The 16021-nt window shown below is 30.7% G+C and overlaps 1 long non-coding RNA gene across 5 annotated transcripts; it reads right to left on the reverse strand.

Moving 5' to 3' along the window:
- Positions 1–1478: 1478 nt before the first annotated feature.
- On the reverse strand, positions 1479–5645 carry LOC115993571. 5 transcript variants are annotated; one of them, XR_004093020.1, is made up of 7 exons: positions 5142–5645; positions 4024–4140; positions 3695–3860; positions 3428–3572; positions 2700–2812; positions 2521–2616; positions 1479–1745 (listed from the first exon to the last, which is right to left on the reverse strand). It is a non-coding gene; the product is annotated as an uncharacterized LOC115993571 (long non-coding RNA). The 5 variants fall into 5 exon arrangements; XR_004093023.1 differs by lacking the exon at positions 5142–5645 and having other exon boundaries at positions 3809–3860; positions 4024–4178; XR_004093022.1 differs by lacking the exon at positions 5142–5645 and having other exon boundaries at positions 2521–2583; positions 4024–4178.
- Between the last annotated feature and the right edge of the window lie 10376 nt (positions 5646–16021).

The following is a 16021-nucleotide window of genomic DNA, read 5'->3' on the forward strand; positions in this document are numbered from 1 at the left end:
TGGAGTACACGTGGAAATCGAGTCTCAGACACTCAATTTCCACGTGTACTCCACATGGAATTTTGGCATGCCAAACCACGTAAACCGAGCCTCAAAGGCTCGATTTAGAGGCCCTAAATCGAGCCTCTAAGGCTCGAGTTGTTACTAAGTCAAATTGTTTGCAAACCGGGCCAACTAACTGAATAGTTAGTTTTTTAATGCTAGTTACCCATTTTCTCCCACATCCTTTCTCTACTTCCTCTCCCACGGTCTGTTCTATTTTTTATTATTATTATTATTATTTTTTTATCTTTTCCTTTGTCATAGCTCAGCACTTGTTTCTCTCTTCTCTAATGGCAGCAGCAAGCTCTCCACGAGCAAAGAAAGCATCAAGCTCTCCATGGCAGTGGTGACAGCGGCCTTGATTTGAGTTTGGGTTTGGGTTGATGGGTTTTTTGTTGAAAGTTTGATTTTGGGTTCTAAGTTGTTGAGTTTTCCATTGAAGGTTTGATTTTTGGTTTGATTTTTCTTTGTTTTTGGTTGATTTTGTGATTGGAATATCATGGGTCTAGATGGGTTGTGGTGGTGGTGATTGAGTGGTGGTTAGGCGGTGTTGATTTTGGGTTAATTTTTTGTTGATTTTGGGTTAATTCTCTGTGCTAGGTTGCGGTGTTTGGTGGTGGCACTGGGTTTGGTAGTGGTGCTGGCGCCTTCTTCCCCGTGCTAGTTTGTTGCAGTTTGATAGAGGAGAGAGAAAAAAAAATAAAAAAATCGGCAAAACATGAATAGTAACTATGTAAATATACACGGTTTGCTGTTCATTTACACCGATTGTGTATATTTTACATATTTTTACACCTACTGATGTGGATATTTTTTTTGCTTAAAATGTGTAAAATTGAACAAAATATGTATTTTACACCATTATAAAAGAACTTATGTGAATGCTCTGAGCCTTCTATATATACTAGAACACTGAGCCGACTTGGGTACGTGATATGACACAAAAGGACAGACAATCAAACACCATCCGCAATCTTTTTAGTGGCATTCTAGAAGCAGAAGGGCTTCTTTTTGACAAAAATTCACCAATACACTACAACAAATTTGACTTTTTTCAAGGGTCAAAACCCTTAAAAAAAGTATTAAAAACCGTTGAAAAAAATTATTTTAAGAGTCCAATTGACCCTTGAGAACCTTCGAAATATATACCGTCGAAAAAGAAATTTTAACGGCCTTCGTGACCCTTAAAATAAGTGCTCTAATCTTATTTTGAGGATCAAGAGACCCTTAAATAACCTTTTACCAAGGTTTAAAAAAATTATATCTACAACCCTTGATAAATAAGGTTATTTAAGGGGTCTCTTGACCCTTAAAACAAGATTTTATTTTATTTAATTAAAAAAAAAAAACCACAATCATGCACAAACATATATATATACATACACATACACATACACAAAAATTCATAATTGTATGAATTTATATGATACCAAAAGTCAAATTAACCCGATCAATATTTATATGATCTAATTCAATAGTCAACAGGGGCAAGAGTTTTAAATTGTAAAAGCAAGGTTCTTTGCACAATCTATCATGGTAGTAGGTGAACAGAACAAATCCTAATACATCCTATATAAGGCCAAAGTTGATGAAAGGAAATAAAAATCGGTTACATGCACAGCTTTATATACATGTCCCTTCCCAAATTCTAAATTCTTCACATGTTTCCTTATATCAGCAACCCAAATTAACAGCAAAGCCACCTGAAAAAAACAAAAATGAAAATTTCACAATCAAACTAAAGGAACAGAATATCACATAGCAAACTAGTACCAACAACTCTACAAGTCATTCCAAATTTATCCAATAGTACTAAAACAATGACTAGCTTGAGATGATCTTCATACCTTAGTGATCACTACTAGATTGGGCTAATTGTGAGGTGATACAACTCAACAGAGCAACTAAAATTTGTAATGATAAAAGCAATAATGAACTGATCCATAGTAGCTTTTAGGCTAACCCATTAACTATATTCTCACACTACCAAGAAAATTATTATAGATCAAGTGCATAAAATTTGAAAAGTGGAGACGAAAGCTATATTCTTTCAAATAGCAAGAGCTCAAAGTTTTCCTTGAGTTATTTCTATAAATCAAAAATCTGTAAAATGCAAGTTTAGGTTATGAAATTTAATCATTGTCTATTAGGTGACAACATATTGGTTCCACTTTCTTATTAATATCACTTAGTACAATGAGGAAACAAATTCAGTTGGAACAATATTTCATGGAAGCTTTCAAAAGGGAGAACAACATGTAGCATGTGCAGGTATTTTTGTATGAAACACACTAATAAAGAAGTTCGGGAAAAAACACATTAAGAGAGAAATTGGAATACAACCTTTGCAGATGAAACACAAGTAAATCTACTAGCCAACCAGAACAAAGATAAATCTCAATGCAGCAAAAGATGTATAATTCACAACAACCTTATATAACGGCACTAATAGTGAAAAGACAAAAAAGAAATTATTACCCCAAATTGATGTCAACATAGTCACAAAAAGCTTCCACTCTCTTTGCAGCCTCTAACAAATGTCTGGATCATTTGGACAAACAATGGCTGATCCTCCTGCAATTAATAGCAAAGTTAAAAAAAAAAAAAAACAGTATAAATTTACGAAGGTAAATTGATAAAATATTAGTTTTAAATACCTTGCAAGTGGTAAATTCCTGGTCACAGTACTTTTCAGTCTCGGTAAAAATGCGAGAGTGCAACATGGGCGTATAAGCTGCCTCAGTAATGGCCAAGGACACCACTATCTTGCCTAATACCACAACAGAAAAAATAACTGATATTAGGACTATTATGTGTTCCATTCAAGTGGAATACCACCAAAACTTATCTTACACTGTTTGGCAAGCTTGAACCAAGACACAGAAAATTCTGAAGCATGATTCGTAATAAAATTGACATCAAGAGGCAGAAAATTCAAACATTGTATTAAACTTCTTGAACTCATTCTCTGGTAGGGAAGGTATGACATTCAAAGGGGGGTCTTTTTTGTAGATGGAATAACCTTTGGCTGGCCATAAAATGCAAAGTATACATATTAACTAGATTAATACACCCATATAGAGTAAACAACAACAACCATGATGCAGATCATAATTGGCAACCGATACAGAGTAAATTTTAGATTTACGTTGATAAAAAGGGAAAAGGACAATTTTCCAAAATTTATGACATGACATGCCTCCAATAGTTTTTGTTGCTTGTGCCCCAAAGGTTTGAAGGAATTGTTATTTCGTCACTATGATAATACATTCTCATAATCTAATCTAGACACTTTAGAACTCCCTCAAAACTAATTTTGGTGGTGCAATCTTCCATTCCAGAAAAATATGATATAGTACATACTTAAACTCAACCAGTAAATTACCTTATCTTTAGGAGTTTTTCCAATTGCATTGCGTAGGATCTGTAGTGCAGCCTTGAGATTCAACTGCCGGATCTCAAATTGAGTAGCTAAAAGCCATATTTTTGTGAAAGAGAATTTCTAATGATGAATGAGCTTCAGACTCTCCCTAAAAAAATTATAATTTAATATCATAAGTACAATCAAATAACTTAAGAAAACATGCACAATAACTTATAAAGAGAAATAGAATGCATATAAATCTACTTGCACTGAAATAGCTTACGTAACTGTATTATCCGATTTGAATTGTCTTCTTAATGAGAAATCAATGTATCCATTGGGGAAACCTATATTACAGCTGATCCTTAATGAGAAATAGATTTGGTTCCAACTAAGTAGTACCTCCTCCATGTGCTTGAGACAAGAGGGTTTGTACAAGCTTGGATGCTCCCATCTGGAAACCAATGGATTGACTCAAATGAATTAAACAGGACTTCATTCAGCCAAATCACCAGTGCAGTTTGGTACAGTGAAAAACCTGAGTTGCACATTATATATTACAATAGACATGATAGATATTGTATTTTTTAAATTCCTAGTGCAATATGAATTCTTACTACTATAACACAAGCAGTAAGTTATTGTTCCTCTCCCAATGCCTCTTAGTCCTTTATGATCAATCAAGCAAATGGCCTTCAAGCCCCGCAGGTTCTTTTTGCATAAATGGTTTGAACCTCCACATGAAAAAGGCATTGCAAACACAATCAAAGACATTACTCATAGCACATTGGCAATACAAAGCACACGAATTCTCACATCAAGTCACTAAAGTATAAATAACATCAATCTAATCTGAAGAATTTGGCTATAAAGAACAGTACCAAAAGATCTTTTTATCATCCTTAAAAGATTCAAAATTCACAATCTAAAGCCCTGAATACTTCCATTTTGAACTATCATTAAAACCCAAAATCATCATTGAGTGAGTAGATCTGAATAATGCAATAAATCCTTAGCTATAGAAATTCAAGATCTAGATCAAATTCCAGGACTTAATCTTTCCACATAGAACCTAAAAATTCAAGCTTTACTTACTATTTTTCATCCAAAATCCAATAGCAAAATCAACCAATAATTTAAGCTCAAATCAAACCAGAATGTACAAGATAACCGAGTTCAAAATCCAACACAAATTAACAATTTAAGCTAGAAATTTAAGCAATTGAATATATACACACACACAAAGCCAATTCAATCCCAAAATCCTCTCCAATACATCATTCTTTTCCTACAATTTTTAGACAACCAAATAGATTCTCGAATGAATCAAAGAAATTTAACAGAACTCAAATTTTAGCACAAGTTAACGGTTAGGGATTCGAGCTAGAAAATTTACCAATTGAAAACACCAACAATAAAATTATAAAAATTAAAAAAAAATTAAAAAACTAAAAATTTTCAACAAAAAAAATCTCAACAAAACCGATACAATATAAACTCATTTATTTCCTACGATTTCTCAACAACCAAACAGATTCTAAACGAGTCCAAAGAAATTTAATCGAGCTCAAATTCCACCACAAAGCTAACGAATTGAGCTAGAATTTCAAAGCAATTGAAATAAATATAACTTTTTAAATAAATAAAAACTCAAACAAAGCCTATTCATTGCAAACAATTTCTCTGAGTAAATCTATAGAAATGCAATGAAATGAAAAGCCGTAGAAGATCGTACCTATAGAATCGGATATAAGTCTCTAAGTGATTGAGAGAGAAAAGCTTGTTGTGGAAGCTGATTCAGATTCCGATATTCAAAGTACAAAAGCAATGGAAGTTTGTGAGAGAGTGAATTTTCTGATATTTGAGTTTCTGAGAGAGTTTTCTGAACGAAAATGGAAAATGACTACAGTGTGAGAGAGAGAACGAAAATGTGTGTTTATACCTCTCTATCTTTTTTTTTTTTTTAAAATGGGAATATACCTCTCTATCTATCTCAAGGGATGAAATTATTTTAGATATCTATTTTAAGGGTTGGGTTAGGGTTGCGTTGAAAAAAGGTAGATACTTGAAGCCAGCTCACGCGGGAGAGCAAAAACTGCCTGCTTTTATTTAAAATATCGGTGGTATGGAGTAGTTTATTTCAAGGATTCTTCTAAAAATTTGTGACCCACAAAATAAGGTTGCTTTAAATCAGGCCTGGCACATTAATTAGCATTTATTTCCATGGTGTTTTGTGAACCCTCGAAAAATGTGGGTCGAAACAAATCAAGTTTCTTGTAGTGATATTAGTATGCCACGTCATCATTCATAACTTTATGACTTTGAGTTGGAGTTCCTGAAACAGCATTTACTTTCTCCTACCCCACGCACCGCACAATATTTCCTTGTTAATATCCTAATTTCAAGAGAGATTTGGTTCTGTCTTTTTTGGAAGACTTCTCCTCCGATCAACCCTTTTTTTTTTAATCAAATTAAACACTTAATTTATGCCTATATTAATTCTATTCAGTCAATTAGCCAAAATATTCAACTACAATTTTATTCAACTTTTTTCAGCATGAATTGTTTTGTGTGTGTTTTTCGTTGAATTTCTGATTGATTGATTTTTTTTGGGGGGGGGGGGGGGGAATAAAAGTCTATACCCTTTATAATTAGTATTAGTATTTCTTTGACCTTTGATTACAGTTTCTCAGAAGAAAAAAAAAATTAGGGTATTGACAATGGAAAACGTATTTGATTACAAATTTACAATCTGTTCTCTCAGCTTTACCTGTCCAAATGATATCAATTATAGCACCGCTATATTCTCTATGCAACAATATAGACACGCTGTTCAAAGAAATTTTTTGGGATGCAAAGGTAAATCAGAGAAACTATTCCTCACAAGCTTGGAAGGATTTAAGATTTTGTTTTTGAGAGGAAAAGGATTTAAGAATTAAAGCTTAGAAAGTATCAGAAAATAGATCAGCAATCGGTAAAGTAATAAACAATTTATTTAGTAATTGTTAATATGCTGATTTATTTTTACTTTTAAAACATCAAAAATACTTTAATGAAAGTAGTAATTAAGATTAGGTTAAATTACAATTTGAATTTTGATCAAATTTTTTTTTTTAAATTTAAAATTTAGAATCAGGGTATCATTGAATAACTGGTAAATCAGCAAGCACAACATTATTTATGTCGGGAGGAATATGTTTTATCCAAACTAACAATAGGAAAGAAAATCTTGCTCTCCAAGCTAAAGTATGTTTTACTGCGTTGCCTTGCTTTAACGTATAAGAGAAGGAAAAATTTATACATGTGTGTGAAGCTCCCTAATCTAAGTATATATGTGTGTGTAGCTCCTTCTTGAAAACTTGAACTCCGGTCCTTGCCTCTCCACACCTCACAAGTATTTATACTTGTAGAGTGACCATCGCATCAAGAGTGCGTAGTAGAAGAAAAAGTTTTGAAAAGAGCTAATATAAGACAAAATATCTTTTACTAAATGACCAAAAGAAAAGTGAAACATATCACCATGTTGTAGAGAATTTATAATGATCTCAGAATCATCTTCAAAGATGGACTAATGGAGATCATTCTCTTGCATAAATTGCATTGATCTCCTAGCTACAAGCAACTCTAGGGTAATCACAAAAGAAGGATTCAGAATTCTTTTTGACAAAGTTAGAGAGTGTAATTTGTAAATTAACCTTAAAATTTGACTCAAAATTTATAAGTTTACTAAAATTATACGACGTAGGTTTCTTTTATCCAATTTTTTTTTGGCTGAACCGAGGCAGGTTTGTTAATCCGTTTGATTGGATTTTGTTTCTATTAGGTAAATGTCAACTTCTGAATCTTGTAAATTTGAGAGTTTGGGCAACAAGTAATGATTGTGATTAAATTAGCATTAAGTGTAAATTTAAGATTTTGGGTGCATATTTTTATTTAACAAGTTAACGAGTCTTTTATGATTATTCAACTTCCATACATAGCCCAAGAGCCTTAAACTTAGTAGCATTGAAAATATAATTAGGATTTAAGTCCTCCTCTCCTATTATATTAACTATCAAATTATTTATAATATATATTTAAAAAATTCTATACACAATTTATATTATTATTTCATGACCTTGTAAGCACTCCAAAGTTCAAACCATTTGCAAGTCCTCCAATGGAGCCCAAAATCGGTGATTAAAAAAAAAAAAAAAACCCTTTATTGCCTCCAAACCACAATTCCTACACTTTTTCACTTGGTTTTTCACGCAGGATTGGACCAAATGATGAAGTTTGGGCTCTAGGATTTTGTATCTATCTGGTTTCATTCTTTGTCTAGAGAGTGGTCTTGATTTGACTAACTATTCAAACTTCCAAAGTATTCTTTCTCATGTATTTACCCGACATTAATTTCATGATTCATCCTTTCGTGGTAGCAGCCAGCAGGAGATAAAAGTGCCACACGGTAAGCATATATATATATATATATATATATATATATACAAACACACACACACATAGAATTGAAGTGCCAAATGTTAGGTCTGCAAAAAAGGAAATCATACTACTTGCTGTATTCGGTCGACCTGACCGACTTGTGCGTTGGAAATTCAAGCTACACACTGCCGCGCAACAATTTTTCTTTCCTTCAATTTTGTGTCCACATGGTCTAATTGCCATTTGATGTTAGGGTTTAAAACGATATTTTAATTTAATTATTTGTTTATTCATTGGTTTGCCTTGTTCTTTCTCCAAAGGCATGGTGTCAAACGAAAGTGGCATCAACAACAAATGATTTCACATTAGGCAATGGCTTTGAATAGACTATTACTTTGAATTATAAGTTTTGATATAAATTTTGAGTGTGCTCTTAAGCAATAGCGTTTTAGTCGTTATTTCTGCTAGGTTGAATAAGTAGGAATTTTCATAGGTTTAGTTATGAGAGGGGTGATTACAGATGTGAACAATTGATTTTTAGTTAATATGAATTTAATGGATTGAATCTTTTCATTAATAGATGAATTGTTATTTTATAGACTGTATAGAATGCAATGGCTCATGGAATAACATTAAATTAAACTCATGACCAATATTCTGATTTGATGTTCATTGAGTTAAGTATTGATTACGGATTGATAGGTCTTACTTCTCACTCCATAAGACAATAGTATTTTGAAAGTTATTGTAATAATTACGTACATAATCAAATGTGGTGTGTGTGTGTGTGTTTTTTTTTTGGTAAAAAAAATGTGGTGTGTTAGATTCTATATATATTGATATAAGTTTGGGCTTCGGGATTTTGTATCTATCTTGCCTCCTTTTTTTTGGTCTAGCGAGTGGTCTTAATTTGGCCATCTATTCATGTATTTTCAAGCTTGATAAATTAAAACCATTTTGTCCAGCCTTGAGTAATTGGACCTTAAACAACTTTATTTTGTCTAGCCTTGAGTAATTGGGCCTTAAACTACTTTATTAGCCCGAATACGAAGATTTAATTTTGCTGGCCTATTGTTTGGGCTATATATATTTATCCCAGAACACTATCTAGATCTTTTCATCATGTGTTTTGTATGAAGGGATATGAACCAAGACAGCGGCATAAAGTGGTAAACATCGGTTGTGCTATATAATGAAAATTCATAAACATCTTTAATTAAAGAATAAAAAATCAACCCCATGTCTTGGCCTTTTGTGGTTCTTAATCAAATCCGTGAGACAAGAATAATATGGAAAGTAACACATGTGTGGCTACTATAAATATATATATACGTTAAAATGCAAATTTCACTCTTTTAAGTTTGTATTGAAATAATTTCAAGCCTTTAATATTACTTTCGTTCAACTAAGTCCTCTAAATTTCAAAATTATTCAATTCAAATCTTCCATCCAATTTCATTTAAATATATATATCTTTCCTCACATGAAAAAGAAAAAAAAAATCTATAATATTAATAAAATTATTTTATAGATTTTTTATGTGATAATTTTTTTTAAAAAAAAATTCATTAATTCATTACTTAACTGAAATTTTTTAACGGAATTGGATGGAAACCTTAAATTGAATAAAATTGAAACTTAAATGACTCAGTTGAAAAAAAATAAAGTTAAAAACCTAAAATGATACTCAATCAAACTTAAAATGTACAATTTACATTTAAACAAAAATACATACTTGTTCTTAAAAAACTTTCAATGCAGTTTTGAATTCCCGAGAAGTCATTAGGGTGCGGTTTGGATAGCTGAAATGCGTTTAGGGTTTTGCTTTTTTTTTTTTTTTTTTTTTTTTTTTAACTAGCGCTTATTGCACTATTCATTGGACATGAACAGTGCAATTAGGCAAATGAACAGTACCTAACTAATGAACAGTAATTTTTTTATTATTTTCAGTTTTCAAGCTGTATCTAAATAGATCCTAGGAATTTGAACTTTTTAAACTGCATGGACGGATGGTGAACCATTTTCTACAGGTAAGCCCATATAAGAGACAATCCAAGCCACTGGAAGAGTGCCTCTAAGATTTTGGTATTGATTTGGAAATCTCAAAGTCTCATTTCGAGCCCAAATAACGGAAATTGGTCTGTGTAATAGTGTAAACCATTGAAACTTTCTAATTTAAGCCAACTATATGTCAGAAAGGGGTTGTCTATAAGCTTATTTGGAATAGTTTTGGCGTTCAACAAAATGCAACATATTCAGCTGAAGTTCATAGAAACCAGGCCAAGAAATTTTCATCATTTGCATCAGCTTGTGCAAAAATTCATATTCATTTAAGTATAAAAAATCTACTTTTTCTATTTTACATACTCACTTTTCAAAACACCGCTCATTGATCACATTATTTATTTTACATTATATTTTATTATAATATTAATTTTTCTTGATTTTTTCTATACAATAATTACTATCCACTTTCTTCCTTCTTCCTTGGAATACATAAAGAATAAAAAATGTAAAATGGATGGTGTCAATGTAAATTTTCATGATTATTGTAATAACCATATATTTTTACACAATTTTGCATGACTTGATGTAAGATTTAAAGTGTTCTATTTATGAAAGTGTGAGATTTAAAATATTTCATTTAAAAGCATGTAGTTTAATGTGTCTCAAGTATAAAACTAGGAGCTTTGTTTACCTACTTTCCCCTAAAAATACCTATTTATGATATTTTTCCTCTCTTTTTAAAGAAAGTTTTTTCATTATTTACCCCCAAAAAAAAAAACTTTCATACTTTCATCAAATGTATATCTCTCTCCACTGCTAACTATAACTTTTTCATGTAACTTCTTTGTTTTTACAAAAAGTCTAGAAATGCATACTTGCACACACTTTGTCTCATAAGTCATAATTATTAGTATACATATCAAGTGGTGAGTGGATTAATTTTTATAAATATTAGTGGTGGTCCCATGTGTAAGTCATGAAATCCAATTACACAATAACAAATATGCAAATTATGTCAAAATATGTGTGGGTAAGAGCAATTGCATCAGTTGATGCAAAATTGTGCAAAATGGAAAAAAGTGCTCATTTTACACATTTTGAGCAAAAAAACACCCACATTAGTGGGTGTAAAATTGTGCATTTGTAAAATGAGCAAAAAAACATTTTGCACATTTTGAGCAAAAAAACACTCACATCAATGGATGTAAAATTGTGCATTTATGCACAACTGCTACAGTATCCGTGCATATATGCATGGTTACTATAACACTTGCATTTATTATTTTATTAGTTTTTTCTCTCTCCTTTTCTCTGTCTCTCTGGTTGCTCTCACTCTCACCTCACTCTCATTGCCGTCAATCATCAGAGAATGCCACACCATGCATTCTAAATACATTATTTAATGTTAATGTATTCTAAATACATTATTTGACTTTGAATCTTTGTTAAATTTCTACATTTTGTAGGGTTCTTTGAACAAGTAGCTTCTATAAATGGTTCAGGGGTCATATCTATCTATGTACCAGATATGTAAAAATAAAAATAAAAACTCTTTTTGAGGTAAAAAATTACATGTATGTTTTTTTCTTTATATGTTTATTATTTTGATATGGTGAACAAAAGACAATGTTTATCTAATTTTTTTTTTTAAATAATTTTTAACTTGATTAGAAACACTCCTCATTTTCAAGAACAACAGTTCAATTCTCATGTAAATCTCTCTTTACCAACTTTAGTTCTATTTTTTTTTTTTGTCAAAATTTTTGTATATTGGTTACTAGATTAGTTATTCCATTCTAACTTTTTATGTTTCTTAAAATGCTAATCGTTATTTTCATATTATCACTAACTCAATGTACTAAATTTGCCTTTAGTTTTATGTAACTTCTGCGAAAGAGTTAAAATATTATATTTAGGATATAATATTCACTTAAAAGAAGTATACAGTGTCTTTGGATTTTTAACATTTCATAAAAGGCGCAGAAATATATATTATCACGACATAACCCTTTCTTTTTTCTTTTTTTTCTTTTTTTATTTTTTTATTTTTTTTATATGCTTAGGTATGTAGTCAAATAAACCCTTCACTCTAGATTTGGATCTCATGCAGTTATTGCATGGCACAATTATGATGGTGATGTGAGATGTAAAACTTCTAAAAGTGAAAAAGTAAAGAGTTGAAGGTTAAAAAATTTTATGATTGGAGAGTTGAGATTAAAAGTGAATTTTTAACCTTCAATCTCAATCATTTAAAAAAATCATTCTTATATCAGATCTAGATCCCTGGGCTCGTGCTCTTGCCAATACATGCACAATAACCTTCTTTTCGTTTTTGTTTGTTGAGAAAGAAACACAAAGACAAGAAAGTAGAAATATGATTCTAACACAAAAGTATGCACCAAATTTCACTCAAAATCATGATAACTTTTAAGCCATGTATAATATGCCCAATAACATTTGTATTATTACCCAGAGAACTTTTAATTTATTTCATCCGATCTAGGTAATAAAATATAATCCGCAACTACAGCATAAGGGAAACATTTGGCAAGTAGCTAGGGATATTTCCCCTTTTCTTACTACATAACAATTTTATTCTTACCATTGAAGAGTAGACGTGAATATAGCAACTCCACTCAAGACCACACCAAAAGCCTAAAGCTCCGTCTTCTTCTTTTAATTATGGCAACCTGAACCTCCAGTATGGGGTCCGGGTATGTAAGTGCCTGGATTAGAAGAAGAAGGTGGTGTTGGTGCTCGATAATGTGAAACTGACATCGTCATTGTCCCAAGTTTTGACATCTTCACGTCCAAACGCCTTGCAGCTTCAAGAGGCTTGATGTTAAAAAGTAACAATGCGAGAATCACAGCCATCTTTACAATGTTTGATTGAGTGTTTCCCCAAAACATGTTTTGCTTCATCAAGCTCTCTTTTTCTTTTTATGTTTCACAGTTTGAACTAGATCGAATTGGGTTTTTATAGGAACAAAAGCAACCCTCCGTATCTCAAAAGGCAACGAAGGTTGATGTGGATTCTTTCATCTTTATTAGAGAGATACGTGTAAGCCCCAGAGCAAGAAAAAGTTGTTCCTAAATAAACAAATAGATATTAGGGAATACTCTTATCAGTCTCCAATCTCCATGAATGTAACTATGGCGGGCCCCTTTGCCCCTCTTGCAAGATGCAAATTTTTGTTTTGTTTTTGACTATCACAGTGGTCACATAATAATCCTCTATATCATACCAGATACTATATAATAAAATTAGAATATAAAAACTGTAGTTAATTACACCAAGTGTTGAATAATAAAAAAATTACACCAAGTGTTTACACTATTTTTTTTTTTTTGGGTACACTATTAGTCATTTATTATTGTTGTGATAGTATTCCCAATGAAATTAGTATTATATAAGCTTTTGTCATGATTGATTAATATGATATTATATACTATATAATAAAAGTTATGTCTAACACGTTAAGGTCAATTACAACAAAAATCCTTCGCGAAAAACAAAAAGTTGGAGAAAATTTTTTACCAAATCATGTTTTGCTTCATCAAGAAAGGATGTGTAGTTTGTCAAAGTTCTATGGTCTTTTTATATTGGACAAAGTTTTGCTTTAAATTAATTAGAAAGAATTTCCTCCGACCTATTATGTAGCGATTAAAAGAATCATCCATATGTATGAAATCACAAGATTATTTAAATGATCTAAAAAAGATTTAAGTTTTCATACAGTGAATTGTAATGAGAAAATAGTTTTTTTTTTTTTTTTTTGGGTCGTAAACGGGTACTATATTAACATAAAGCTATAAAAAGGAAGTCACAAAGTTTTGTTACACAGATTAGCGTGTCCCAAGGTTAGGAGACTGTTAAACTCAATAGCTCATATTACTGCCGAATTTTCTGCTTCTATTCAAGTTATCTTTTCCCGTAAAATCATGTAGTTAATTTAAGGAATCCTCTTTTATAATTAAGTCGTGTGGTAGGGCTCTTTGAATTCAGATATCCCTTTATTTTTTTAGAAAATTTCGGTCACTTTTATTGTGGAATCGTCTTTTAATAATTCTATTAAAAATGTGACATAAAAAGCCTGTCTTGTAAAAGTGTAAAATGATTCCTAGATATAAAAGGCAAAGGTTGACTGATTCGAGGAATCATCATTCAACTCTGACTCACAGTGCAATCTCTCTTTTTATTTTTTGTTTGAGGGGGGGGGGGGGGGGGGTTGTGTAGGGAGGAAATCCACAGTCCAATCTTTTTGATACTTGAATCTGTCTTCTATCCTCTTTGCCGCTATTGGAATCTTCAATTATGTATAATTTTATACTATAATTATTCGGAGAAAACACATTTTTAATGTCCACTTTTTAGATGGTCTAAAATGCACTCAAATATTAATTATGATAAGCTCAAAACACTTTAAACAATAGGATTAAACAAAGAAAATAATAAATTTTAAACACCTAAAATGTAGGTCACACCTAATATATATATATATATATATATTTTTTAATTTCCCTTATCTCCCAATTTTTATACTAAAATAACTTTTTTATAATTATGTGTATTTTTCAGATTCAGATCCTTTAGATTTTTCAGGGTACTCTACCAAATAGATCTTTTTAAATCTTAACCATTCTTTAATGATTTATTAGTCTAGATTTTGCCATGTCAGCATTCTACTAACAAAAATCTTAATTATTTTGTTTGCAACATTATTTTATTATTTTAAGAGTACTGTTATTGAAATGCTAACATAGCAAAATCTAGACCTTCAAATCATAAAAGAGTGGTTAGGATTTAAGAAAATCTATTGTTAGAGTACCTTAGGAAATCTAGAGGATCTGAATCCGTATTTTTCTCATAAAAAAAAAAAAAAAAAAAAAAAAAACTTGTACTTTTAGTTAGTTTTAGACCATTCATTATTTTTTTTATGGAAAGTTTTAGACTATTTAGATAGATGATAAATATGAAAAATTGATTATAGCTTCCTGTAATTTTTTTTTTTTTAAATTTCCAATTAAAAATTAAATAAACACATGAACACACATGTAGGAGAAATTATAAGATTCTCATGGTGGACAAGTGATGTGGTCCACAATTCCAGTAAAAAACTCTCACTTGTTTAAAACTATGGAGTTTTAAATAAAAATTGAATACTGATTCAGTAATTTTAAATAGGTGAGAGTCTTTTACTAGAATGGTAGACAAATGATGTGGTCCACCTTGAAGACGGTATAATTTCTTCACATGTAGAGGCTAATTAGACCTCATTATTTTGTTTATGGAAGGTTTTAGACTATTTAGATAGATGATAAATATGAAAAATTGATTATAGCTTCCTGTAATTTTTTTTTTTTTTAATTTCCAATTAAAAATTAAATAAACACATGAACACACACGTAGAGGCAAATTAATTATGAGTTGTAACAATAATGAGTTTTCTCACAAACTGCCCAGATAATAATTCTAGTGACAAAAAAATTGTACTTTTTTACGTAACTGTTTACAAAACCCTAGCCACAATCACTAGATTATATAAATATTATATATATATGCTAGGAATGCATATTAACAATTAAATTTTCATTTAGCAATAACTATTAGTTTTCTGATTTAAGCACATGATATATTGTTTTGATTGTTAATTAGAATATCTAAATTTGTTTTCAAGGAAATACTTGAAAATCTAAGGATTAAATTATGGCTTTTCCCTTATGTTGTTGAATGATGATTTTGCCCTAGAAACAAAGTTAAATGGATGTTACAAAATGTGATTTTTACATTCGAATATCTAAAATTCTAGGTTGAATTTTTAGAGGGGATCATGTAGATGGTCATGACATAAGTGAAAGTGTTATTTGCCAAGAACCTTACTTAACTAGAACTTGCAAAGTTTTCAATGTAGACGTCTGAGATTCAAAGTTAAAATCTTATTAACATGATTTATAGATTACAAAATACTTACAATGCCTTTATAATTTAAGATGGTTAATTATTTATAAAATATATTAATTTATGCACTGATTTAAATGGTGAATTGTGAGAAGAACATAATAACTTGCACCAAAAAAAAAAAAAAAAAAAAGATAGTAAATAAATTAATCTTAAATTAGAATATTAATAATAAAAATTTACATTTAAAATGGCACGTTATAAAGTGCCCATAATTAAGCTTGGATAGC

Source organism: Quercus lobata, chromosome 6 (genome assembly GCF_001633185.2).
Source record: "Quercus lobata isolate SW786 chromosome 6, ValleyOak3.0 Primary Assembly, whole genome shotgun sequence".
Taxonomy (NCBI): domain Eukaryota; kingdom Viridiplantae; phylum Streptophyta; class Magnoliopsida; order Fagales; family Fagaceae; genus Quercus; species Quercus lobata.